General features: G+C 47.8%; 1 pseudogene; it reads right to left on the bottom strand.

The window, feature by feature from the left end:
• Positions 1 to 1,679: 1,679 nt before the first annotated feature.
• Positions 1,680 to 23,380, bottom strand: LOC121563352 (annotated as a pseudogene).
• Positions 23,381 to 27,454: the final 4,074 nt, after the last annotated feature.

Here is a 27,454-nt window from a genome sequence, read left to right as displayed (position 1 = left end):
GCATTCAGCATCACCATTGGCCTGGTACCCACAGCTTCCACGGTCAGATCAGCCGTGGGTCAAGGCCTGTTGACTGATGAACCGTTTACGCCTCATAAGGCAGGGCGCGTGAGGTAACGATCCACCAGCAACGGCCTCCCACCACCGCCGCTGCTGTATTCACTCTCGCGATCCAGCCAACTCCTTCTTGCGATTCGGACAAGTTCATGCATCTGCGCCCGAGGAGGTTGGTCTGGTTGGAAGGTCCAACCGGAAAGCCTGGGCCATACCAAACTTTGTGAGTCCATCTCTTGCTGAGGGATCTCAGACTCGGGGCATCATGTCAGTAACCTGGTCAGGGCCCAGGTCCCGGACAACATTCAGCGATTCCCGTGTTAGAGAAGGGGGGCTAACAGACCAACCCACTGTTGCTTGGGCCAGTCTTCCCTAGTGGCCGTGGGCTCAAATGCATGCAGGTATGCCTCAATGTCATCGGTAGCTCCCATCTTAGATATAAAGTCACTTGCCTTTTATTGGAGCGGGTGTTTTGGACCACCCTCTGTCTCTGCAACTGCAACTCCTCTGCCTTCAGGAAGGTTGGCTTTCTTTGCTCCTCCAAAGAGACCCACTTTGCCGCATCTGGGCCTTTGGCCAGCAACAAGGGCTTTTCGCTGTGTCCTCCATTTCAGTCGGCTGGGGAGCCTCACGGCCAACTTGGAAAACTGGGTGATCAAACCTTGGGTATCTTCCTCTGACATGCACTATTAACGCGAGCGTGCCTCGTATTCTCCTCCTCCACCATCTGTGAAACGTCACTTGAGAGGCTACACAGCTTTCAGCGGGATTGCTCTAAAGTAGTCAAGGAGACAAGGTTTTCAAACAAAACAAGGATTTTATTATAGGTCTTGGGAAATTAACGAAAATATAACAAAATTCTGTTCTCTTGTGGCTCTTTAAGGGTTAACAGTTCAGGGATGTCTTCCCATCCAAAATGCATTTCTCTTCGCTCAGATAACTTTTCCCCAGCCTTACTGTAGTCCCACGTTGCCAGGCTTAGTGGCCAACCCAGCAAAAAGTCCTTCCAAATGTCTCCCCAACGTATTTCCACAGGTGCATATATCCCAAAGGTGAGTATTTCCCAAAGGTAAGTATCTCCAAATCCTTATATTCCTGCTGGAAGTGGATCGTGCAAACTCTTGTCCTCCCGAGAGCCCCAGGTTGGAGACTGTGTCAAATTCTTCCCTTCTCAAACCTTCCAGCTCATCAGCTCCTCATTTGTTCCAGCTGCGTGGGAAGATTGGCCATAGAGGGTGAGGAGTTCCCGACCATACCAGCAGATGGAGCCATAGCTGTCTGGGTTTGCAGCCACCTCTCAGGGATGGGTAACGTCCCTCCAGGACACAGCCTCTCGTGACATCACAGCTTTTTTGGGCGGCGTGTAGGAGCCCCCCAGCACCCCGATGTGTCTGGATGCCGCCGCCAGGTGGACAGGGGTCCGCCCCTTACAGTCCCGAACCAGGAAGCTGGCGCTGTGCTGCAGCAGGGCCTCCACACACTCCTCATGACCCGTCAACTCCTGGGAGGAAGGGCGGGGAGACAAGAATGGATTTGAATAACTAATAATCAATGATATAATAATGAATCATCAATTATTACAAATGATGTCTGGAGGCAGGTCCCCCTACAGGGATGAATACACCACTACCCATGGACAACTACTTTTCTGAAGATAATATGTATATTTGAGCCTCCCCGTCTCTTTCTGTGTGTGAGCGTATACAGCCAGCTCTCCTCCTCACCCCTCTGTGTAGCGCTGTTCTGCCCCACTTGTCTTTGGCTTCTACGCTGGCTCCCTTGTTGAGCAGTGAGTACACACAGTCTGTGTGTCCGCTCAGCACCGACAGCATCAGAGGGGTTCTGATACACAAGACAACAAGGTCATATTACAAACTGGTAATAACCAGGCTGAGTCCCAAATGGCAACCTATTCCCTATATGGTACACTACTTTTGACCCGAGCCCATAGGGTTCTGGTTTAAAGTAGTGCACCAAGTAGGGCATAGGGTGCCATTTGGGACGTAGACCTAGTGTCAAAATCTCTTTATTTCAGGAATTGTATCCAAAACCCAATTGACTTACTGTCCATTCCCGTCTTGAACGTCTACTGCACTCTGGAGGTCAGCATTTCCAATCAGCAAACGCAAACACTCCGAATGACCGTTGGTAGCTAGAGGAGGATAAACAGAGAGGATATAAGAATGTGAGATGATTGACCGTTGGTAGCTAGAGGAGGCTAAACAGAGAGGATATAAGAATGTGAGATGATTGACCGTTGGTAGCTAGAGGAGGCTAAACAGAGAGGATATGAGCTGATTGCTGGACGACTATTACCTTCACATGAACAGACAGATTTCTAGAACAGTGGTATTGGTAGATGACATCCTCATGATGTTAACACAGCAGATAATAAAACATTTTGGGGCTGAGGCCCTCGAAGCCTGTCACCTGCTAGCTGTGTACCTGGCTCTGGATAGAAGTCCCCCTGTGCACTGATCTAGGATCAGCTTACCCTCCCCAGATCCTCAGCAATAATGACAAAAAATGACCTTAGATCAGTGTGTAGTGGGCATTTTCACACTATGCTATATAATATCCCTAGAGTGGACATTGGCGTCCTAGCAACATGACCAAACAAATGTCCATCTTGGTAAGGAAAACTTTTGAATTACAGAATCTCTAGGTCTTACGTGATATCCTATGCGTACCTGCAGCGTGGATGGGGGTCCTCTTCAGGGTGAAGTCTTTAACCAGGATGGAGGCTCCCTGGTTGATGAGGACGTCAACACACTCCACATGGCCTTTAAAGGCATTCAGGTCCAGAGGGGTGCGCCCCTGGCTGTTCCTCACGTCTAGATCCAGCAGAGACTGAACCAGGACCTCCATAGCATGGTGGTGGCCGTGGTACGCCTGAATGGAAACAAACACACAGTCTGAAGCAAAGTCCAGTGGTATGCCTGAACAGATATACACTCCTAATATAATCAATGTCCTATAGTAGACCAGTGGTATGCCTGAACAGATATACACTCCTAATATAATCAATGTCCTATAGTAGACCAGTGGTATGCCTGAACAGATATACACTCCTAATATAATCAATGTCCTATAGTAGACCAGTGGTATGCCAGAACAGATATACACTCCTAATATAATCAATGTCCTATAGTAGACCAGTGGTATGCCAGAACAGATATACACTCCTAATATAATCAATGTCCTATAGTAGACCAGTGGTATGCCTGAACAGATATACACTCCTAATATAATCAATGTCCTATAGTAGACCAGTGGTATGCCAGAACAGATATACACTCCTAATATAATCAATGTCCTATAGTAGACCAGTGGTATGCCAGAACAGATATACACTCCTAATATAATCAATGTCCTATAGTAGACCAGTGGTATGCCAGAACAGATATACACTCCTAATATAATCAATGTCCTATAGTAGACCAGTGGTATGCCAGAACAGATATACACTCCTAATATAATCAATGTCCTATAGTAGACCAGTGGTGCGCCTGAACAGAAATACACTCCTAATATAATCAATGTCCTATAGTAGACCAGTGGTGCGCCTGAACAGATATACACTCCTAATATAATCAATGTTCTATAGTAGACCAGTGGTATGCCAGAACAGATATACACTCCTAATATAATCAATGTCCTATAGTAGACCAGTGGTATGCCAGAACAGATATACACTCCTAATATAATCAATGTCCTATAGTAGACCAGTGGTGCGCCTGAACAGAAATACACTCCTAATATAATCAATGTCCTATAGTAGACCAGTGGTATGCCTGAACAGATATACACTCTTAATATAATCAATGTCCTATAGTAGACCAGTGGTATGCCTGAACAGAAACAGTCCTAGACCTCTAAAGTAGACCAGTGTCTCTCAAATCGGGTGCCCATTTTTTTCTCCCGCCCAGCATCAACATCGAAGGTCCCTGCCAAGCGTGAGATTTAGAAACAAACACACTACTACTCCTCTGTTGGAGGTTGATTAACTCAAATGGCAAAATAAGGAAATCATCCTCATCATCACCGTGTCAAAATATGCATGTATTTTACACTAATCAGGAACAGATAGGAACATGGTGTGTGAGTGTCTGGACAATCAACTTTTCGTGGAAAAACAACACCATGCCTGCATCCCAGATAGCACCCTATTTCCCATGTAGTGCAGTACTTTTGATCTGGGCCCATAAGGTTCTGGTCAAAAGTAGTGCACTAAATAGGGAATAGGGTGCCATTTGTCATGTGGCGAGACCCCTACAGGAGCAGGTAGGCTTTACTCACAGCTAAGTGTAGGGGGCTGATGGGAGCTCTGACATCAGAGTCGTTCAGGATGTCTGTCCCTGAGGTTTCCATTAGCTGGGGAAAGACAAGGACGGGCCAGTTTAGACTTGTAACATATTTACTTTGAAGGTTAGTCTAGTAGCATGTTTCATGTTGTAAATCTCAGTGACCAGCCCCTGCAGACATACTGGGGTGTTGCATTCGTAATCTTAAACAAGCTAGTGTGAGGAAAAGTAACCAACTGGTACTTACCACATCTAAAGGTGTTTCACTTGCAATCTGGAAAAAGAACATCAAGAGTGACGATGCGGCCACGACAAACATGCAACCACACCTTAAAACCTACTGAATATCAACGTCTGTCCCAAATGGCACCCTATTCCCTATATAGTGCATTACTTTTGACCAGAGCCCTATGGGCCCTACATCCATTTGGGACGCAGACAAAATGGTCTGTGAATGCAGGGCGTCTAGTCCCCTGTGGTTCTGACTCACCAGCTCCAGACAGAGGCGGTGTCCGTACGCAGACGCGTAATGGACTGCGTTGTAGCCCTGATTGTCCCTGATCCCTGGGTTAGCGTCGTTTCGCAGCAAATATTCCAGACACCTAGAGGTCAGAGGTCAAGAGTTCACTAATCATTATACCAACATCAAGACAGACAGATAAGCAAGCAGAGACACTTTCCCAAAGGAGACGTGGCCAAGCTTTCATACTGCAGATTTAACACTAGTATGTATTCAAACACGGCCAACAACATACTCTAGACTACAGTGAAATGTGAAAGGTCATGGCACCACAACATACTCTCCAGACTACAGTGAAATGTGAAAGGTCATGGCACCACAACATACTCTCCAGACTACAGTGAAATGTGAAAGGTCATGGCACCACAACATACTCTCCAGACTACAGTGAAATGTGAAAGGTCATGGCACCACAACATACTCTCCAGACTACAGTGAAATGTGAAAGGTCATGGCACCACAACATACTCTCCAGACTACAGTGAAATGTGAAAGGTCATGGCACCACAACATACTCTCCAGACTACAGTGAAATGTGAAAGGTCATGGCACCACAACATACTCTCCAGACTACAGTGAAATGTGAAAGGTCATGGCACCACAACATACTCTCCAGACTACAGTGAAATGTGAAAGGTCATGGCACCACAACACACACAACAGTAAGAGAGGTGTGAGACGTACTTTCCGTCTGTGTCGGAGGCAGCAGCGTAGTGGAGCGGGGTGCAACCCCTTTTATCCAGATCGTTCACACTGGCCCCAGACCCCACCAAGGCAAACAGACACTGGTAGTTACAATTGGCTGCCGCATAATGCAGAGGACTCCTAGAAGAACGCACAGAAACCATTCAACATCAACAACAGAAACAACTTATTGGAGCTGTAAAACATTTACATTTTACATTTACGTCATTTAGCAGACACTCTTATCCAGTGCGACTTACAGGAGCAATTAGGGTTAAGTGCCTTGCTGCAGTGCACATAGACACATTTTTCACCTAGTCAGCTAGGGGATTTGAACCAGCAACCTTTCGGTTACTGACCCAACGCTCTTAACCGCTAGGCTACCTGCCGCCCAATATTTCCCATAATAATTCCTATATGCCCCTATACTATATTCCCCATTATCATAAAGATCACATATGAAAGTTATTTGATGCCACAGACAGACCTTCCGAAGCTGTCCTTTCTGTTGAAGTCTGCCCCTGTGTTGAGCAGCAGATTCAGACAGTCCAGGTTCCTGGTAACAAGATATCAAGTTCAGAAAGGCCCTCGTACATCTGAGCTATCAGGTGAATGGTAACAAGATATCAAGTTCAGAAAGGCTCTCGTACATCTGAGCTATCAGGTGGATGGTAACAAGATATCAAGTTCAGAAAGGCTCTCGTACATCTGAGCTATCAGGTGGATGGTAACAAGATATCAAGTTCAGAAAGGCCCTTTCACATCTGAGCTATCAGGTGGATGGTAACAATGAGAACCTTAAAGAAAAGAGAAACCCGTACACTGCTCTTGCTAGTATCACTGTTTTTATAATGCTAATAAAAGCAATAATAAAAAGTGATACTAGCAAGAGCAGTTTGCAGGTTTCTCTTCTCTTTCAAGAAGATATAAAGACAATTTAGACCAGAGCGCAAGTCAATACCACCATGGCATGGAACCACATTATACAGAAATTATACTGCACTAATGATCTATACGATTTTTTTATACTGCTAAACAATGTGAAATGTAAGAGTGTGAATATGTGTTTGTTCTTTCTGGTGGCTTTCCAGTTCATGAACTAAATATTCCTTGGTGTAAAGCCTGGACCAGTCCACTCACCCAACAGCTGCTGCAGCATGTAAACAGGTCCTTCCAAAGTCGTCAGGGGTGTCTATATCAAAGCCTGATGAGAGGAGCTTCCGACAGCAGTCAGAGAACCCACTGAGAGCAGACAGGTGGAGGCGGAACATCCCATGGACGCCTCGCCTGCAACACATTTTTACATTTTAGACTTTAAGCAGACACTCTTATCCAGAGCGACTTACAGTTGATTCAGCTAAGATTGGAAACAGCACCACATCACAGTCCTCATTAAACCCCACAGCAGATCAACACATCAGCATGCTGCAATGCCCTGTCTATCAACCCCCACACACCACAATGTGTTGAGCATAGTCTCCAAGCGGGAATTCGGTCAATGACAGAATTGCAGATGCATGTTGCATTTTTGCTGGAAACTGTGTGTGTTCTCACTTGGCTGTGTCAGCTCCGTTCGTGATGAGTGTATTGATGAGTAACTCATGGCCGTAGCGAGCAGAGATGTGCAGAGGTGTGTTTCCATTCTTTTCTTCACAGTCGATCTCAGCACCTACAGAACACACACACACACACACACACACACACACACACACACACACACAGACACACACACACACACATACACACACACAGACACACACACACGTCAACCACTTGACCCTAGAGGCCTCATGAAGCTTCATGTTCAACCACATTGCAAGTAACATTGCTCTGTGCCAGTGAATCATGGTTTGAAGACAAAAGACAATGCTGAAGAGCCTACTGGTTCATATATATTCAGTTGAGAGCATTCACAGCGACTCACCATTCTGGATGATGGCTTGAGATCTGGAGAAGCGTCCGTGGATGGCCGTCATGTGGAGGGGGGGTCTTTCCATCTTTACTCTGCAGATAGAAAGACAAAGATGGTTCACACGGCAGTCTGTGCTGCTGACCACAGGCAAAATCAAACACGTATTGGAGGAGCGCTTGATGGCATTTAGTTTGCATTGTTAGGCCTATTCCATTGGTATTTGAATGTAGACCAGGGCCAAATACTAAGCCATGTGCTGCGTCAGTGTGTGCGTCCCAAATGGCACCCTATTTATAAGTACACTACTTTTTGAACCAAAGTAGTGTACTTATAAAGGGAACAGGGTGCCATTTGGGGCACAGGCAGTGTCATCAAGGCTCCTTGCTCTATGGGCCCCTGGTCAAAAGTAGTGCACTACATAGGGAATAGGGTGTTATTTAGTTCAGACACAGTGTTGGTCATCCGGTCTCCTCACCTTGATGTTGACGAGGGCCCCGTTGCCCACCAGCAGCTCCAGGCAGAGCGCCCCATGGCGCGAGGCGGCCGTGAAGTGGAGTGGGGCGAAACCCTTCTCGTACACCTGGTTCACGTTGGCGCCACACTCGATCAGCTCATTCACCACCACATCATGCCCGTTGTAGCATGCCACGTGGAGGGGGGTGTTACCGTACCCATTGGGATAATTTATCTGGAGGGAGCAAGGGAGGGAAAAGAGTGGAGAGAGAGAGAGAGGGGGGGGAGAGAGAGAACAAAACAATACATTCCTGATCAGGTCACTTGGTTCTGAAAACCCCCTGGTCCAACCTCTCTCTCTTCATTACTTGGTTATGAAAAACCCCTGGTCCAACCTCTCTCTCTTCATTACTTGGTTCTGAAAACCCCCTGGTCCAACCTCTCTCTCTTCATTACTTGGTTATGAAAACCCCCTGGTCCAACCTCTCTCTCTTCATTACTTGGTTATGAAAACCCCCTGGTCCAACCTCTCTCTCTTCATTACTTGGTTCTGAAAACCCCCTGGTCCAACCTCTCTCTCTTCATTACTTGGTTATGAAAACCCCCTGGTCCAACCTCTCTCTCTTCATTACTTGGTTATGAAAAACCCCTGGTCCAACCTCTCTCTCTTCATTACTTGGTTCTGAAAACCCCCTGGTCCAACCTCTCTCTCTTCATTACCTGGTTATGAAAACCCCCTGGTCCAACCTCTCTCTCTTCATTACTTGGTTCTGAAAACCCCCCTGGTCCAACCTCTCTCTCTTCATTACTTGGTTATGAAAACCCCCTGGTCCAACCTCTCTCTCTTCATTACTTGGTTATGAAAACCCCCTGGTCCAACCTCTCTCTCTTCATTACCTGGTTATGAAAACCCCCTGGTCCAACCTCTCTCTCTTCATTACTTGGTTCTGAAAACCCCCTGGTCCAACCTCTCTCTCTTCATTACTTGGTTATGAAAACCCCCTGGTCCAACCTCTCTCTCTTCATTACCTGGTTATGAAAACCCCCTGGTCCAACCTCTCTCTCTTCATTACTTGGTTATGAAAACCCCCTGGTCCAAATCACTGGCTCTAACCTCTCTCTCTTCATTACTATTATGAAAACCCCCTACACATTTGAATGCGTGTTGACTCACATCCACACCAAGGTCCAGGAGGTACTTGACCACACTGATCATTCCACTGGAGGCTGCAGAGTGGAGAGGGGTGTAGGCCTTCTTGTTTTTACAGGACACCTCTGATCCATGAGAGGCCAGCAGTTTCACCACCTCAATGTGCCCTATGGTAGAGAGAGAGGGGGAGGGATAAATAGAGAGAGAGAGAGAGAGAGAGAGAGAGAGAGAGAGAGAGAGAGAGAGAGAGAGAGAGAGAGAGAGAGAGAGAGAGAGAGGGAGGGAGATAGTAAGGGGGGTTAAGAGAGAAACAGAGATACAAACACAGAGAGATAGGCAGAGAGAGGGAGAGATAGATTAGTTTACAGTGGTACACAGCACCATAAGCAACACCTACATCATGTTAGTACAACTGAAAACATCTAATCAACCTACTTAGTACATGATTCTGACATAATAACACACTAGACGTGGCTCATACAGCTGAGCTGTGAGACTAACACACAGTCCATTCATTCATTCATTCATTGGTATAAAGGACATTAGTCAGAATGTAAATGATGTGGTAAACTCATCACCCATGTAAGCAGCCCAGTGGATTGCTCGGCGATCCTTCTTGTCAAAGGCATTAATGTTGGCTCCTCTGGAGAGAAGCAGCCTCACCATCTAACAGGGAGAGGAGAGAGAAACAAAACACAGGTTGAGGAAAACTAAACAGCAAAATCCGCTAAATCTGGCTTCAAAGCCTTCCCTTTAAAATTATATATTTTGTATTCACAATGAATGAAAGATAACATGTAAAGACATGGTACATTTCTCCCCTTTTAGTCCCCCTTTGACCTCCCCCTCCCCCAGAATGCCTCCAAACACATTTAAAAAGAAAGGGAAAGTAATTGAGTTACATGTCAGAAAACAAAACAAAAGTATACAACAACGTTACTTCAAGCAAAAATGTAATAGCCTAACAATTTCAGGTGATTAAGTGATTTTATAGGCCTATATAGCAGTAATCTCAAGGTGGGGCCAAGAGTACTAATCTGGAGGAAGTGTTTGGAGCTGTTCAAAATAGGATATCATCGGGTCCCAGGAGGAATAAAATGAGTTGGTTGACCCTCGAATGGTAACTTCATTTTTTCTCATTTTAGGAACAGCTTCAGATCTTTGAGCCAAAGAGAGGCTAAGGGAGGATTGATAGATTTCCAATCCAATAAAATCCTTCTGCGGGCTAACATGGAGGCAAAGGCAATGGCATCTAGCTGTCTATTGGTCAGAGAAGGATTGTTGTTTGGTACTCCAAAAATAGCAATTTCTGCACTAGGCTGCAACTTTATATCAAATGCTTCAGAAAGGGTTTTAAATAGTGGACAAATAATCTGCCAGACGGGGACAGGACCAGAACATGTGGGTCAAGTCCGCCAAGGAGCTTTTACACCTGTCACATGTACCATCAATATTTGGGTAGAATTTGGACAATCTGGCCTTACTGAAATGGATACGGTAAAGTACCTTAAACTGTATAAGGCTGAGCCGGGCACAAGAGGAGCTTCCATTTACCCTCAGTAAGGCATTTCACACTCAGATCGGATTTTATTAAAAGCCTCCTCTGAACAAACTCAAGCATACAACTAGGGCTGTGATGGTCATGGAACTTCAGGTGTCGGTGATTGGCGTGTCTTATGTACGTGGTCATCGACAAAACTGACAGCTGACAGGGGGGCGGGACGGACATTAGCAAAGGAAAACATTAGCGCGTTTAGGCCAGTCTTGCTCTCAAGTTTGGGGAAGCTAATTTTCTCCATGAAAAATATCAAGCATTCCATGCATCATCACATTTGCAAACTTATTTAAAAAAAATAAAAATTGTTCACCTTTATTTAACCAGGTAAGCCAGTTGAGAACAAGTTCTCATTTACAACTGCGACCTGGCCAAGATAAAGCAAAGCAGTGCGATAAAAACAACACAGAGTTACATTTGGGGTAAAAAAACATAAAGTCAAAAATACAACAGAAAATATATATACAGTGTGTGCAAATGTAGCAAGTTATGGAGGTAAGGCAATAAATAGGCTATAGTGCAAAATAATTACAATAGTATTAACACTGGAATGCTAGATGTGCAAGAGATTATGTGCAAATAGAGATACCGGGGTGCAAAAGAGCAAAATAAATAACAATATAGGGATGAGGTAGTTGGGTGGGCTAATTTCAGATGGGCTGTGTACAGGTGCAGTGATCGGTAAGGTGCTCTGACAACTGATGCTTAAAGTTAGTGAGGGAGATAAGAGTCTCCAGCTTCAGAGATTTTTGCAATTCGTTCCAGTCATTGGCAGCAGAGAACTGGAAGGAATGGCGGCCAAAGGAGGTGTTGGCTTTGGGAATGACCAGTGAGATATACCTGCTGGAGCGCAGACTACGGGTGGGTGCTGCTATGGTGACCAATGAGCTAAGATAAGGCGGGGATTTGCCTAGCAGTGATTTATAGATGGCCTGGAGCCAGTGGGTTTGACGACGAACATGTAGTGAGGACCAGCCAACAAGAGCGTACAGGTCACAGTGGTGGGTAGTGTATGGGGCTTTGGAGACAAAACGGATGGCACTGTGATAGACTACATCCAGTTTGCTGAGTAGAGTGTTGGAGGCTATTTTGTAAATGACATCGCCGAAGTCAAGGATCGGTAGGATAGTCAGTTTTACGAGGGCATGTTTGGCAGCATGAGTGAAGGAGGCTTTGTTTGCGAAATAGGAAGCCGATTCTAGATTTAACTTTGGATTGGAGATTCTTTATGTGAGTCTGGAAGGAGAGTTTACAGTCTAAACAGACACCTAGGTATTTGTAGTTGTCCACATACTCTAGGTCATACCCGTCGAGAGTGGTGATTCTAGTCGGGTGGGCGGGTGCCAGCAGCGTTCGATTGAAAAGCATACATTTAGTTTTACTAGTGTTTAAGAGCAGTTGGAGGCTACTGAAGGAGTGTTGTATGGCATTGAAGCTCGTTTGGAGGTTTGTTAACACAGTGTCCAATGAAGGGCCAGATGTATACAAAATGGTGTCGTCTGCGTAGAGGTGGATCTGAGAGTCACCAGCAGCAAGAGCGACATCATTGATATACACGGAGAAAAGTGTCGGCCCAAGAATTGAACCCTGTGGCACCCCCATAGAGACTGCCATAGGTCCAGACAACAGGCCCTCCGATTTGACACACTGAACTCTATCTGAGAAGTAGTTGGTGAACCAGGCGAGGCAGTCATTTGAGAAACCAAGGCTATTTAGTCTGCCAATAAGAATGCGGTGGTTGACAGAGTCGAAAGCCTTGGCCAGGTCGATGAAGACGGCTGCACAGTACTGTCTATTATCAATTGCGGTTATAATATCGTTTAGGACCTTGAGCGTGGCTGAAGTGCACCCATGACCAGCTCGGAACTTATGTAAAATAGCTGACTATTCCTAATGTGATTAGTAAATTGGATAGTCATAATTTAGGCTAATAATATAACTCAATCACAGGCTGTTCAATGCAGCGGGTGGTGGAGTAGGTTTCTTTTCACTGGAAAAATGTGGCCTTTTATTATTTTAAAATCACGCAATTCTACTACACTTTATATGACTAGAGAGATTAGCAGAATCTTTTTCAACACGACTTTCAAGTGGCACTGACCCAGTGATAAAGACAGTGAATATGCACACTCACCGGGGATATAGCCGATGCCAATAATACTGTTCCCTCAATTAAGTTGAGGATTTTGATCATTAAAAAATACATTAGTATTTTCATCTTCTTCTCTTTGAAGCAATAAGCCAATTGCTTTCCAAACTGTTTTCCCTCCATTGTATTTTGAAAAATTGCGATATGCCTGGTTGAGCCTCTCTTTCACTGACATTCACAACTCAACAGTCATCTATTTGGAAGCCTATTCGCCGCACCCGCTGCCTTCCGACAGGCTACGCGATTTAAAACAATCCAGAAGAAGCTAATGATCATGCTTTCTGGTATAGTATACACACGTAACATGTAGGATTCCCAGAATATGTTCTATATTCTCATTATTAACTCATTATAATCAGTGGTTTAATTAGAGTATGATTGGCTAAATAAAACAATGGGCCTATGTTAATGCAACATTAAGTGATTCAAGGAAACTAGCCTATTTTGTTTGTTTATTTGCTCGGGCATCTGAATTACAATTATTCATGAACAATAATTTTGCATAGCTTATTCTTTTAACATTGAATAGCCTATAAATGGTTATTACAGCTTAGTTATTAAAACTTAATTTCTCACAAGAATGAGGTTGTGAATTGGGAGGTTCAGCTCGGTCTGGGCCTTACTAGGTCCCTCTTTTAAATCGCCAGCTCTGCTAAAAAGTGCCCACCAGAGTTCTACATAGGCCTAGAACACGGCCTGTGCTCTGGCTTCACATTGATGGTGACAGCGAGATGGAGATTGTGGCCAAAGCAATTTAGCCAAGGCCAGTTCAGTTGCCTCACTTCAGCCACAATGTTGGCCCTGTTGTCTGTGGCGATACAGGACATTAGATTTTCGTCAAGGGCCCAGTCAAGGAATTCCGGAATGTAGGTTGTTTCCAAACAGTTGGATTTCAGTGTCCAGTCTTTCGTCAGATAGTGCACTGTTAGGTTCATGTAAGGAGTCATATTTACACTTGACCACATGTCCATATTCAGTGCAAAAATAAACAAATCTACGTCCTTTAGCTCTGCCTTGTCACGGTGCTGTGTATGGGTGTGGTGTAGAATCAGGCGCAGGCAGCAGAGGGTAAGTCCAACAAGACTTTACTGAGCACGAAAATTAATCCAAAACAGCCCGGAGGCAAAAGACGCACACAGGCGTAAAATACAAGCGCACACACAGGTGCGTAAATCTCTCCTCACAAAACGAGGAGGAAGCTCAGGAAAAATAGCGTACCGACACGGGTAGCGCAACCACGACACGAACAATCACACACAACACAAACCTAACAACAAGGAAACTAAATAGGGTGCTAAATGAGACCTAACACAAAACAGGTGTGACTAACAGACAAAACCAAACAAACAAGAAACATCGAGCGGTGGCAGCTAGAACTCCGGAGACGACGACCGGCGAAACCTGCCCGAACAAGGAGGAGGAGCCGCCTCGGCCGAAACCGTGACAGTACCCCCCCCTTGACGCGCGGCTCCAGCCGCGCGCCGCCTCCGGCCTCGGGGACGACCAGGGGGACGCGGAGCAGGGCGCGTAGGATGACCACGATGGAATTCGGTCATCAGGGACGGATCCAGAATGTCCCTCCTTGGCACCCAGCACCGCTCCTCCGGACCGTACCCCTCCCACTCCACGAGATATTGGAGACCCCCCATCCGGCGTCTCGAATCCAGGATGGTCCGAACCGTGTACGCCGGAGCCCCCTCGATGTCCAACGGGGGCGGAGGAGTCTCCTCAATCTCAAAGTCCTGGAGTGGACCAGCTACCACCGGCCTGAGGAGAGACACATGGAACGAGGGGTTAATATTCTTGTAATCAATAGGTAGTTCTAACCTGTAACTCACCTCGTTCAATCTCCTCAGGACTTTAAAAGGCCCCACAAACCGCCGACCCAGCTTCCGGCAGGGCAGGCGGAGGGGCAGGTTTCTGGTTGAGAGCCAGACTCGATCTCCAGGTGCGTACACTGGCCCCTCACTGCGGTGTAGGTCGGCGCTCGTCTTCTGTCGACGTATGGCACGCTGCAGATGGACGTGTGCAGCGTCCCCACGTCTCCTCCGAGCGCCGCACCCACTCATCCACAGCAGGGGCCTCGATCTGGCTCTCATGCCATGGTGCCAGAACCGGCTGGTACCCTAATACACACTGAAAAGGGGTTAGTTGGGTGGAGGAGTGGCGGAGAGAGTTCTGTGCCATCTCGGCCCAGGGCACATATCTCGCCCACTCCTCCGGCCGGCCCTGACAATATGACCTCAGAAACCTACCCACATCCTGGTTGACTCGTTCAACCTGCCCATTACTCTCCGGGTGGTAACCCGAGGTAAGGCTCACCGAGACCCCCAAACGTTCCATAAATGCTCTCCAGACTCTGGAGGTAAACTGGGGGCCTCGATCGGACACTATATCCTCGGGCACCCCGTAATGCCGGAAGACGTGAGTAAATAGAGCCTCAGCGGTCTGTAGGGCCGTAGGAAGACCCGGCATGGGAAGGAGACGACAGGCCTTCGAGAACCGATCCACAACGACCAGGATGGTGGTATTCCCCTGTGAGGAGGGAAGATCGGTAACAAAATCCACCGAGAGGTGAGACCAGGGTCGTTGTGGAACGGGCAGGGGCTGTAATTTACCCCTGGGCAAGTGTCTGGGCGCCTTACACTGGGCACATACTGAGCAGGAGGAGACATAAACCCTCACATCCCTGGCTAACGTTGGCCACCAGTACTTCGTACTAAGGCAGTGCACCGTCCGGCCAATACCCGGATGTCCAGAGGAGGGGGACGTGTGAGCCCAATAAATCAGCCGATCCCGGACCTCGAGCGGGACGTACACCCGACCCACCGGACACTGTGGAGGACTAGGCTCGGTGCGTAACGCCCGCTCGATCTCCGCATCGACCTCCCACACCACCGGTGCCACCAGACAAGACTCCGGTAGTATGGGAATGGACTCCACGCACCTCTCCTCCGTGTCATACCGACGGGACAGAGCATCTGCCTTCCCGTTCTGGGACCCAGGGATGTAAGTGATCTTGAACACAAACCGGGCGAGAAACATAGTCCATCGAGCCTGGCGAGGATTCAGTCTCCTAGCTGCCCGAATGTACTCCAGGTTACGATGGTCGGTCAGAATGAGGAAAGGGTGCTGAGCCCCCTCAAGCCAATGCCTCCACACCTTTAGGGCCTGTACTACGGCTAACAGCTCCCTGTCCCCTACGTCATAATTCCGCTCCGCCGGACTGAGCTTCTTAGAATAAAAAGCACAGGGGCGGAGCTTAGGTGGTGTACCGGATCGTTGAGAAAGAACTGCCCCGATACCGGCCTCAGACGCGTCCACCTCAACTTGGAAGGGTAAAGTGGGATCCGGGTGCGCCAACACCGGGGCCGAGGTAAACAGGTCCTTCAGTCTCCCAAAGGCCCTGTCCGCCTCAGCTGACCACTGCAAGCGCACCGGACCCCCCTTCAGAAGAGACGTTATGGGAGCTGCCACCTGTCCAAAACCCCGGATAAACCTCCGGTAGTAATTCGCAAAACCCAAGAACCGCTGCACCTCTTTAACCGTAGTTGGGGTTTGCCAATTACGCACGGCGGACACTCGGTCCACCTCCATTCTCACCCCTGACGCAGACAACTGGTAACCCAAAAAGGACACTGACTCCTGGAAGAACAGACATTTCTCAGCTTTGACATACAGGTCATGCTCCAACAGTCTCCTCAATACCCTGCGCACCAGGGCTACATGCTCGGCCCGAGTAGCACTGTACACAAGAATATCATCTATGTACACCACTACTCCCTGCGCCTGCATGTCCCGGAAAAGTTTGTCTACAAACGATTGGAAGACTGATGGAGCATTCATTAACCCATATGGCATGACGAGATACTCGTAATGGCCGGATGTAGTACTAAATGCTGTCTTCCACTCATCGCCCTCCCTAATGGGCACCAAGTTATATGCGCTCCTGAGATCCAATTTTGTGAAGAACCTTGCCCCGTGTAAGGACTCCGTCATGGTCCCAATCAGAGGAAGTGGATAGCTGTACTTCACCGTCACCTGATTGAGACCGCGGTAATCAATACACGGCCGCAAACCTCCATCCTTTTTCTTCACAAAAAAGAAGCTCGAGGACGCGGGAGAAGTGGAGGTCCGTATGTATCCCTGTCTCAGAGACTCGGCAATGTAAGTCTCCATTGCCCTTTTCTCCTCCTGTGACAAAGGATACACATGGCTCCGCGGAAGCGCTGCTCCTGTCTGGAGGTCTATCGCACAATCCCCTTGTCTATGAGGTGGCAACTGTGCCGCTCTGGTCTTACTGAACACGAGCGCCAAATCCTCATACTCAGGAGGAATGTGCAGTGCTGGCATCTGGTTCGGACTCTCCACCGAGGTCGCCCCTACGGAAACACCCAGACATAACCCCTCACACTGAGCAGACCACCCTTTAAGAGCTTTCTCTCGCCACGAAATAGTAGGATCATGGGTCATCAACCAGGGAAGCCCCAGTACCACCGGATACGCAGGAGAGTCGATAAGATAGAGTTGAATCGTCTCCTCATGACCCCCCTGCGTCATCATCCTAAGTGGCGCTGTGACCTCCCCAATCAACCCAGATCCTAACGGACGACTATCTAGGGCATGTACAGGAAAGGGTTTTTCGACTGGAAGGAGGGGAATCCCTAACTTAACACAGAATCTCCGGTCTACAAAATTCCCAGCTGCGCCTGAATCGACTAGCGCCTTATGCTGGGACCGAGGTGCAACCTGTGGGAAACAAACAGGTAAGGTAAAGTGAACGACAGAAAGCTCTGGGTAAGTAGGGCGCCTACTCACCTGGGTGGACTCCCCACTGTATGACCTGCTCTCTCCCTCACCAGGGGACACTCCCCAGCACCTAGCCGCGGTGTGCCCTCCGCGCCCACACTTGGTGCAGGAGACTGCCCCCCTCGGGCTCCTACCTCTTCTCCCTCTAGCGCCAGCACCTCCAAGCTCCATCGGACACTGCTCGGAGGCGCTGGAGGGTGGAATGGGGGGCCCCCACCTGGGACGTCCGCGGGTCGCCAGCAGGTTGTCCAGTCTAATGGCCATGTCCACCAGCTGGTCAAAGGTTAGTGTAGTGTCCCTGCAGGCTAACTCCCTGCGGACGTCCTCCCGAAGGCTGCATCTGAAGTGGTCTATGAGGGCCCTCTCATTCCACCCCGCATCAGCCGCTAGAGTCCGGAACTCCAGTGCAAACGCCTGAGCGCTCCTCATCCCCTGTCGGAGGTGGAATAGACGTTCCCCCGCCGCTCTCCCCTCTGGTGGATGGTCGAAGACCGCACGGAAGCGACGGGAGAACTCCGCATAGGTGACTGTGGCGGCGTCTATTCCCCTTCACTCGGCGTTGGCCCACTCCAACGCCTTGCCGGTGAGACAGGAGATGAGGGCGGAAACGCTCTCGTATCCCGAGGGCGCCGGGTGTATGGTGGCAATGTAGAGCTCCACTTGTAGGAGGAACCCCTGACACCCGGCAGCGGTGCCGTCGTACGCCCTCGGGAGCGAGAGCCGAATCCCACTGGGTTCCGGTCGATGGACGGGCTGGTTGTCCGGTGGTGAAGGTGATGGTGTGATAGGTGGGGCTATGGGAACCCCGCTGGTCTCCCATCGACGAAGGGTGTCCATGACGCCCTCCAAGGCGTGCCCGATACGGTTGATCCGGTGCTCGTGTCCAAGGAGACGCTCCTCCATGGGGTCGACGGGTGCTCCTGCTGATTCCATTATGTGGTGTGTGATTCTGTCACGGTGCTGTGTATGGATGTGGTGTAGAATCAGGCGCAGGCAGCAGAGGGTAAGTCCAACAAGACTTTACTGAGCACGAAAATTAATCCAAAACAGCCCGGAGGCAAAAGACGCACACAGGCGTAAAATACAAGCGCACACACAGGTGCGTAAATCTCTCCTCACAAAACGAGGAGGAAGCTCAGGAAAAATAGCGTACCGACACGGGTAGCGCAACCACGACACGAACAATCACACACAACACAAACCTAACAACAAGGAAACTAAATAGGGTGCTAAATGAGACCTAACACAAAACAGGTGTGACTAACAGACAAAACCAAGCAAACAAGAAACATCGAGCGGTGGCAGCTAGAACTCCGGAGACGACGACCGGCAAAACCTGCCCGAACAAGGAGGAGGAGCCGCCTCGGCCGAAACCGTGACATGCCTGAACCTCCCCCTTCACCTTGTTGAACAAGGTAGGGACCGCTGTTTGAGACAAATACTTTCTCCCCGGTAACTCGTATAGTCTGTCAAATTTCCAGAGCATTTTTTTGAAGGCGGGTTTCTCCACCGTTCGTAAAGGCACCATTCCTATGACTAAATAACGAGTTCCAGTGTCTGGCAGTGCTCGCCACTTATCGGTGTCCCGTTTGTGGTGCTGGAATTCTTAGTAGGTAGCCTATGGGTTTTGCGCATATTCTGCAAACAGGCTGGCCAAGTCATCTGGTTCTCCATCGTCGTTAGGTGTGAAACTGAAATGTGCCCAAACAGGTTGTTATGTTTTTTTTTTGCTATGAGAGCCATCTTTTTCACCTCACTCCTCTGATCTACTGTAACAATGAAAAAGGTCAGAGGTGAAGGTCAGAGGTCAGAGGCTACCCACCCACCCCCAGCCTGTAGGCTATAGATCTAGAGGTACTATAGTTACCCCCGGTCCCCACTTTTCACCTCACCCCCCCCTCTTCAATTAACCTGAATTGACCTTCAAAGATTCTCTCCTATTCGCGCATAGAGCAGATTTGGTGATTGCGGTGCATCAAAAGATAGTCCATCTATTAAACTGTCTATATCTCCTCCAACTAAGTCAGCAAAACAATACCATATAATCAATAGTTAACACTCCCGCTATGGATAAAGTATATCTACATTAAAATAAAGGTGATAAAACATTTTATGGAGAGAAAATCATACTTCTTTTTGGTTTTGACGGTAATTTTATTTTCATGGTGTTCTTCATCCAAAACCGTCAATGTCACGGTTATCCAATTACCGTCACAGCCCTACATTCAACCATTGTAAGTAATCGGATGCACAGTAAGCTCAACATGGGGATAGGACAGGTATAAAGTGTAGACTACAGTGTGTAATCATGTCCATGCTAATTGCTAACCTCCTGGTGTCCACTGAAGGCTGCATGGTGCAGCGCCGTGCGCCCGGCCCGGTCTGACACGTTCACGTTGCTGAGGAGAGGGACCAGGGCCTCGGCACAGCGGACTGCCTTATTGGCCGCAGCGATGTGGAGCGGCGTTTGCCAGTTCTTGTCCCTGGCGTTCACATCAGCAGAGTGTTTCAATAACACCTGGACAGCCTCCTACAGGAACACAGTTCAAATAATAATAATAATATGCCATTAACAGACGCTTTTATCCAAAGCGACTTACAGTCATGCGTGCATACATTTTTGTGTATGGGTGGTCCCGGGGATCGAACCCACTACCTTGGCGTTACAAGCGCCGTGCTCTACCAGCTGAGCTACAGAGGACCACAGTCCAAAGCTGAACAAATCATGTTCAACTTTGTTTAAAGTGCATTTAAAAATCACAACACACTTAACAGTCAAACACATATGCACAGGAGTGTGTGTGAGGGCTGACAGTATCAGTACACGTACCTCACTGCAGGAAGCCAAGGCCCGGTGCAGAGGAGTGAGCCACTTGTTGTCTTTGGCATTTACTCTGGCTCCTGGGACACAGACAGAAAAACAGGTGACAGACCGACAGGGGGACAGACCGACAGGGGACACATTCAGTGCCTAACAACACACTATACAATACAAGTAAAATGATATACAACATAATTCTGACAAAATAAATGACATACCTGTACACGAAAAGACAACACACAATAGCTTAGCCCTTGGTGCAGCCACAGCTCTCGGGCACCTGCGTGAGCACATAGAAACTCACTGTCTAATCAGAGACTTCAACACATTAGTTCCCACAATGAGTTCATCAACCTGCCCATCAACAATAAATACTGGGACTACATAACAGAAGCCATAAAGTTGCATTTTTAAGTCACACATGCCCACTGGGCTAGTTTGTTCCCACCACAACCCACCAGGATGATGTCTGAAGGAGCTAGAAAGTTCCCCTCTACCACTCCTGCCTCCCTCAACCGAGGTACAATATCTGCGCGCAGAGTAGTAGCCATGGACCCACTATCTAACATCCCCTTCAGCTCAACTTTATCCTGTACTAGCACAGTGGTGTAAAACAAACTGTCATTCTGAGTAATTCTCATTGTGTTCTGAAAAATGACTGTGTTGTTCTTGGGTACTGACTCACAAAAGTAAGAATAAACAGATTGGATATCATCATCAGTGGAGGAAAAATAAGAATGCCCCACATTGCCCTCCTCAGAACGGAGGCTTTCTAGTTTTCCTGAGACCTGCCAGTCTGTCCACATCCAGGGTTCTGTCGCTGCCCAGCCTCACTACAGTCAAAGCTCATGTGGCCCGGAGAAAAGCACTTGACGCACAGCTGGTGCATCTGACAGTGAGCTTTGGTCCAGTGATTAGTGCTTCCACAGTCAGCGCACTCATGCTGACGTTTGTGGAACTGTTTACGGGGCCCTCTACATTTAACATGTTTAAGTCATTTAGCAGACGCTTTTATCCAGAGCGACTTACAGTTAGTGCATACGTTATTTTTATTTTTTCATACCCCCCGTGGGAATCGAACCCACAACCCTGGCGTTGCAAACACCATGCACTACGAACTGAGCCGGCCATTCCCTCCACTACCCTAGGCGATGCTGGTCCAATTGTGCGCCGCCCCATGGGTCTCCCGGTCGCGGCCGGCTACGACAGAGCCTGGATTCAAACCAGGATCTCTAGTGGCACAGCTAGCACTGCGATGTAGTGCCTTAGACCACTGTGCCACTCACAGACTGAGTATTGCTGAGTATTGCTGACCAGAGCCTTCTCTAACAAAGTCAAAATTTTCTTTAATGTCCCACCCTCAGATACAGATGATGCCTGGTCTGGTTCACGGCCACATTGAGAAAAAGATGACACATTAGGTCTTTTCACAGGACCCACTCCCTCCTGAGGGCAGTCAAAAACAGCAGCAACCTGCTGTGAAAGTTGTGTTCTACATGCTTTACGTTCCCTTAACAGTTCATCCAACCGATCCTGTACCTCACTGGCTGTCCAGTCACGAATGGGTTTGCTCTTGAACACTTGGGCCAACTCTTTATCAGGACAGTTGCGTACAAACATGACTGCCAACTCTGAGCACTGATTGGGTAAGGTCCTGCCCTCACTCACAAGGTACTGTTCGGCTGCCTCTGCAGCTTTGTTAAGCCTAATCCAGAAATCTATTGGACCCTCATTAGCATATGGTTTGATTGAATAGAAATCAGCTAATGGCATACCTGAGCAGACAGTATCCCCAAAGTGTTGCTTGAAAACACTGAACACCGCCTTAACATCTGTGACAACAAGGTTGTTACGCTTCCAGACTTTGGTCACATCACGTGCCCTCCCCATGAGCCTAGACATCACCTCCCCAACATTCCCAGACCCAGTGTAACCCCTCTTCTCTAGGTAGACTTCCATTAACTCCTCCCACTCCAGGACAGAGTACTTATCTGAGCCATCACCCCTAAAAAGAGGTGGAGCACTAACATCTGACTTCACAACCAGATTCAGCTTGGACGCATCAATAAAGGTTGACCCACACTGCTCAGGCAGGGGAAACTGCTGGGGTTGGTGAGGGGGACGGGCAGGAGAAAGACTTGAAACCCCAGGCTGCAGTAAACTCGCTCTGATAGATTCTCCTATCTCTGAACCAATCTGCTTAATAAGGTCACTAAGCTGACTCGGAGGCGTCCCATTATCACCGAGTACTGTGGATGATGGTACATCAAAAGACAGAGGTGGGATACCCTGGTCAGGTGGAACAAACAGCCTACCCCTCCCAGTGCTTGCAAACTCAGGACTAGCAAACGCTCTACTCCCAGGAGCTGAATGTACAATTGGTGTAAATGGAAGGACACCCCTCCCTCTACCCACACTAAAATCCACAGCATAACACGTCTTATGGATTTGAGAATCTTCCATGGCTCAACAGAGCACTAAAATACAATGTAATTTAGTGCATTCAAATACCCCAAAAAATTAATGCAATAAACAAATTCATCCAAAACATACAAATAAGCACGAATACCTGTATCTAATGAATATGCTACATTCACTTTCACTGTTTACAGTATATATTCACTTACAGTAAGCCATCAACAAATTCACATGCGCAGGTCGTGCACCTCATCCACATGCACAGCTCCGGCGGTCGGCTTGCCACAGGACACTGCCACAACTGGAATTCTGATGGTTGGATAATTTTTATTCGACCTGCACACGAAGAGACAACACACAATATGTTAGCTCTTGGTGCAGCCACAGCTCTCGGGCACCTTGCTAGTTGAAGGTCAGGCAAAAATGAACAGGTGCTTTATGCACACATTCAGTGCCTAACAACACACTATACAATACAAGTAAAATGATATACAACATAATTCTGACAAAAATAAATGACATACCTGTACACGAAGAGACAACACACAATAGCTTAGCCCTTGGTGCAGCCACAGCTCTCGGGCACCTGCGTGAGCACATAGAAACTCACTCAAACACTGACCCAAATACTCCCGAGTTACAATAGGTACCCTAATTAGCGAGCTCGGTGAAAGTTGTTAACATACATCTTTATATTGTCCACATTGTAACAAAACCTGTAGTTGCGTAACAGCACTTTGTGTAACTTTACCACAGTTTTATATCGACAAATTACGGCGCCAAGGACAACATACCTTGCTAGTTGAAGGTCAGGCAAAAGAGAACAATAAGAGGGTACATAAATACAGATAACCCGCGATGGACCAAACCAAAATATACACAACTTTTACAATTAGGTGTATTTGCAATATAGATACATAAAAATGTTTGTACACCAAAAAATAACATTAGCTATGCAGCTGTAATTAAATAAAGAAACCACATTGAATTATTATTATTATTAACTTATTAACATCCCCTCTTGACCTGGCCTACTTGAACTGCCCTTGTGTGCAATTTGGTGCATAATCTAGGGGAACAACATCACACTACTACACATATAATTCAAGTCATACCTTTATTGTCATTCATGCTCTTATTTTTAACCTAGTAGTTTTGCAAAAGTGTAACCTGCGTCAATTCTAGGAAATATTGGAATAACGTGCTTAAGAGGAGCCCTGACACGCACAACAGGATAACACAACTACCACATTTTCAATTGACAATCATTGATTTAAATGGATGTGGTCAATAGATTTGTATAGGCATATATACTAATTTAATTTAACTTGTAAGCCAAGGTTGGATTAGTAGGTCTATGCAACATGCACCTGGATAACCGCGTCATGAATCGGAACGGGCTCCAACGTCCTCATATACACATTATGACAAAATAAAGATCTTAATATTTCACGAAATAAAGACATAGAAGAAAACAGGTTCTAGAAACTCAATTTCTCCATGGCAATAGAATGTAAACATGTAAATTGCGCCAAACATATCCAAATATCGCCTACAACTCAATTCTCAGCGCAGCATATTGGACGACTCCACAGGCATTGATCATTCGCGACTTTAAGTCATTCCTGTTATCTCTAGAGCATCCCGTATATTTATAGCGCTGCATTTCGTCCCCCCTCTGACCATGGATAGGGTTGGGAGCATTCCTGAGTTCACTTATGGTCCCACTAAGGTAATCTTAGGAGATATTCCTTTTGGCATACTGTAAATGCCTGTGCATAATGTACCTAATAAAGCATAATTGTTTTAATTATCTTCAAAGGAATTCTGTAGAAGCAGCCTTTATTTTCAGACTCTGCAGGCCTGCTGGGAGGAAGCATATTACAATAAACAGGTAAGATTCATCCCACAAAAAAAGTAACCACAGAAAAAAAGAGATAGATTTAATCCCAAAACAAGAGTTTTATTTCAAGACAGTTTAGAGAAGATGGTCATAAGAGTTTTTAATATGACTTGCAAATTGTGAGACATGAGCAGTTGTGAAATGAGGCCCTTCTGAAAGCACATTATATGGTCTTTAGTGGCACGGTCTCACACCTTACCTCATCTTGCAGAAGAAGTTCATGGTCCACTATCTGCTGCTCCAGAGTCGAGGCCAGGTCTCGCCCCATGTCACCATGGAGCACATGAGCGACTGGCTGGTGTCTCAGGGCAAAAAATCCCTTAGGGAGAGGTGAGTACCACGTCAGCTCTCACCTTCACTGCCATTCTCTGTCACCAGCAGCACTCCAGGAGGTGTGGGTAAAATAAACAACAGATCAATAGGAAGCCAGGAAAGTTGAAATGCTTTGTGTTTTATTTGAAGGGTGTGGAAGGAAACCCTGGAGGAGGGGAACGAACTCGCTCGGCTGGTAAGAGAATGAGAGTTAGAGACTTAGACTATCAGTCAGTGAGCTCCTTTCTAGCCTTTCAACAACTAGTCAGTACAGCAGAATATATCTGTTGTGAAATTACACTAATGGGACTTCCTGTTTCCTACGGCAGACCTGGGAAGTAAACACCTGCCTAAAAATGATTGACATGGAGCACAAGGCTGTCTGCAAGCTCCGCCGCTCTATGCACACCACCTCTCCAGCTGGCGCTGACATGTGAGTTCCATGTACTGCCCTGCATACAGCTTGCTCCATTCATCTACACATCTGGAGCTATGCAGAAAATAACTAGGGCAGTGTTCTCTGTGTGAACATTGCACATCGTTTAGCGTTCTCTGCTGCTTTTTGTTGATTTCAGCGACCCCAAGGTCCACATCATCGTGGAGAGAGCTGTGAGGAGCATTCTGGACAAGCTGTCCAATAAGCCCTGTAGCAACCTGCTCAGCCCATCCCAGGTGGTGGTGGAGCTGGTGCCCAGGATCCTCCTGGCCCTGTGGCTTCAGCCAGAGGAAGGCCATTCAGATCACCCCATCCTCCTAAGCGGGATGGCTGTGAGTATGGTGGTGGCCGTAGGGGAGAAGCTCTCCAACACGTTGAAGGCCTCTTCTCCTCACACCCCTTTCTCCCGGGCTGCTGCTTTTGACTCTGTGAGGTCGATCCTCGGGAGAATCAGCCAGTCCTTCTCCCTGGATGACCTCAAGACCCCTTTTTTTATGAGCTCTGTCTGTGCCTTTGTGGCGGACGAGGTGAAAAGCTACTTCCAGCCTACTGCAGACACCCTGCGAGTTCCCCTGTCCTAGTGGTGGCCTTCTCCGCCACACTACCAGCTGATATCCAAGCAGGTGAGTAGCACTCATAGAAAGCACTCTGACAGATGCCTTTTGTCATGACATCCTGGTGCCTTGTAGTAGTAGAGCCAATCAGGATTTTAATTGTCACCCCTAACACAGATGCAGACCAGGCTTCTTCCCACCTGGAGGATGTGGAAATCCCCCATAACACAGAGGCAGACCCAGCTTCTTCCCACCCGGAGGTTGTGGACATCACCCCTAACACAGAGAAAGACCCGGCTTCTGCCCACCTGGAGGTTGAGGGATTCACCCCTAACACAGAGTTTGACCCAGCTTCTCCCCACCTAGATGTTGTTGACATCACCCGTAGCAGAGAGGAAGACCCGGCTTCTTCCTACATAGTGGTTTTGGACATCACCCCTAACACAGAGGCACACCTGGCTTCTTCCCACCTGGAGGTTGCTGACAAAACCCGTAGCACAGAGGCAGACCCAGTATCTTACCACCTGGAAGTTGAGGACATCACCCCTAACACAGAGGCACACCTGGCTTCTTCCCATCAGGAGCTTGTGGACATCACCCCAAACACAGAGGCAGACCCGGGTTCTTCCCACCTAGAGATTGCGGTCATCAACCCTAACAAAGAGGCACACCTGGCTTCTTCCCACATGGAGGTTGTGAACGTCACCCCTAACACAGAGGCTGAGACGGCTTCTACCCACCTGAAGTTTGTGGACATCACCCCTAACACAGAGTCAGACCCTGCTTCTTCCCACCGTATGGTTGTTGACATCACCCATAACTCAGAGGCAGACCCAGCATCTTCCCACCTGGAGGTTGTGGACATCACCCCTAACACAGAGGCAGACACGGCTTCTTCTCACCTGGAGGTTGTGGACATCACCCCTAACAAAGAGGCACACCTTGCTTCTTCCCACCTGGAGGTTGTGGACATCACCCCTAACAAAGAGGCACACCTGGCTTCTTCCCACAAGGAGCTTGTGGACATCACCCCTAACACAGAGGCTGAGACGGCTTCTACCCACCTGAAGTTTGTGTTCATCACCCCTAACACAGAGTTAGACCCGGCTTCTTCCTATCAGGAGGTTGTGGAAACCACCCCTAACACAGAGACAGACCCGGCTTCTTCCCACCTGGAGCTTGTGGACATCACCCCAAACACAGAGGCAGACCCGGCTTCTTCCCACCTAGAGATTGCGGACATCAATTCTAACAAAGAGGCACACCTGGCATCTTCCCACCTGGAGGTTGTGGACATCACCCCAAACACAGAGGCAGATCCTGCTTCTTCCCACCTGGAGTTTGTGGACATCACCCCTAACACAGATGCAGACCCGGCTTCTTCCCACCTAGAGGTTGTGGACATCACCCCAAACACAGA

This window comes from Coregonus clupeaformis, unplaced genomic scaffold (assembly GCF_020615455.1).
Source record: "Coregonus clupeaformis isolate EN_2021a unplaced genomic scaffold, ASM2061545v1 scaf3633, whole genome shotgun sequence".
Classification (NCBI taxonomy): domain Eukaryota; kingdom Metazoa; phylum Chordata; class Actinopteri; order Salmoniformes; family Salmonidae; genus Coregonus; species Coregonus clupeaformis.
Note: the sequence above shows the minus strand (reverse complement) of the source record. Positions and strands in the feature narration are given on the sequence as shown.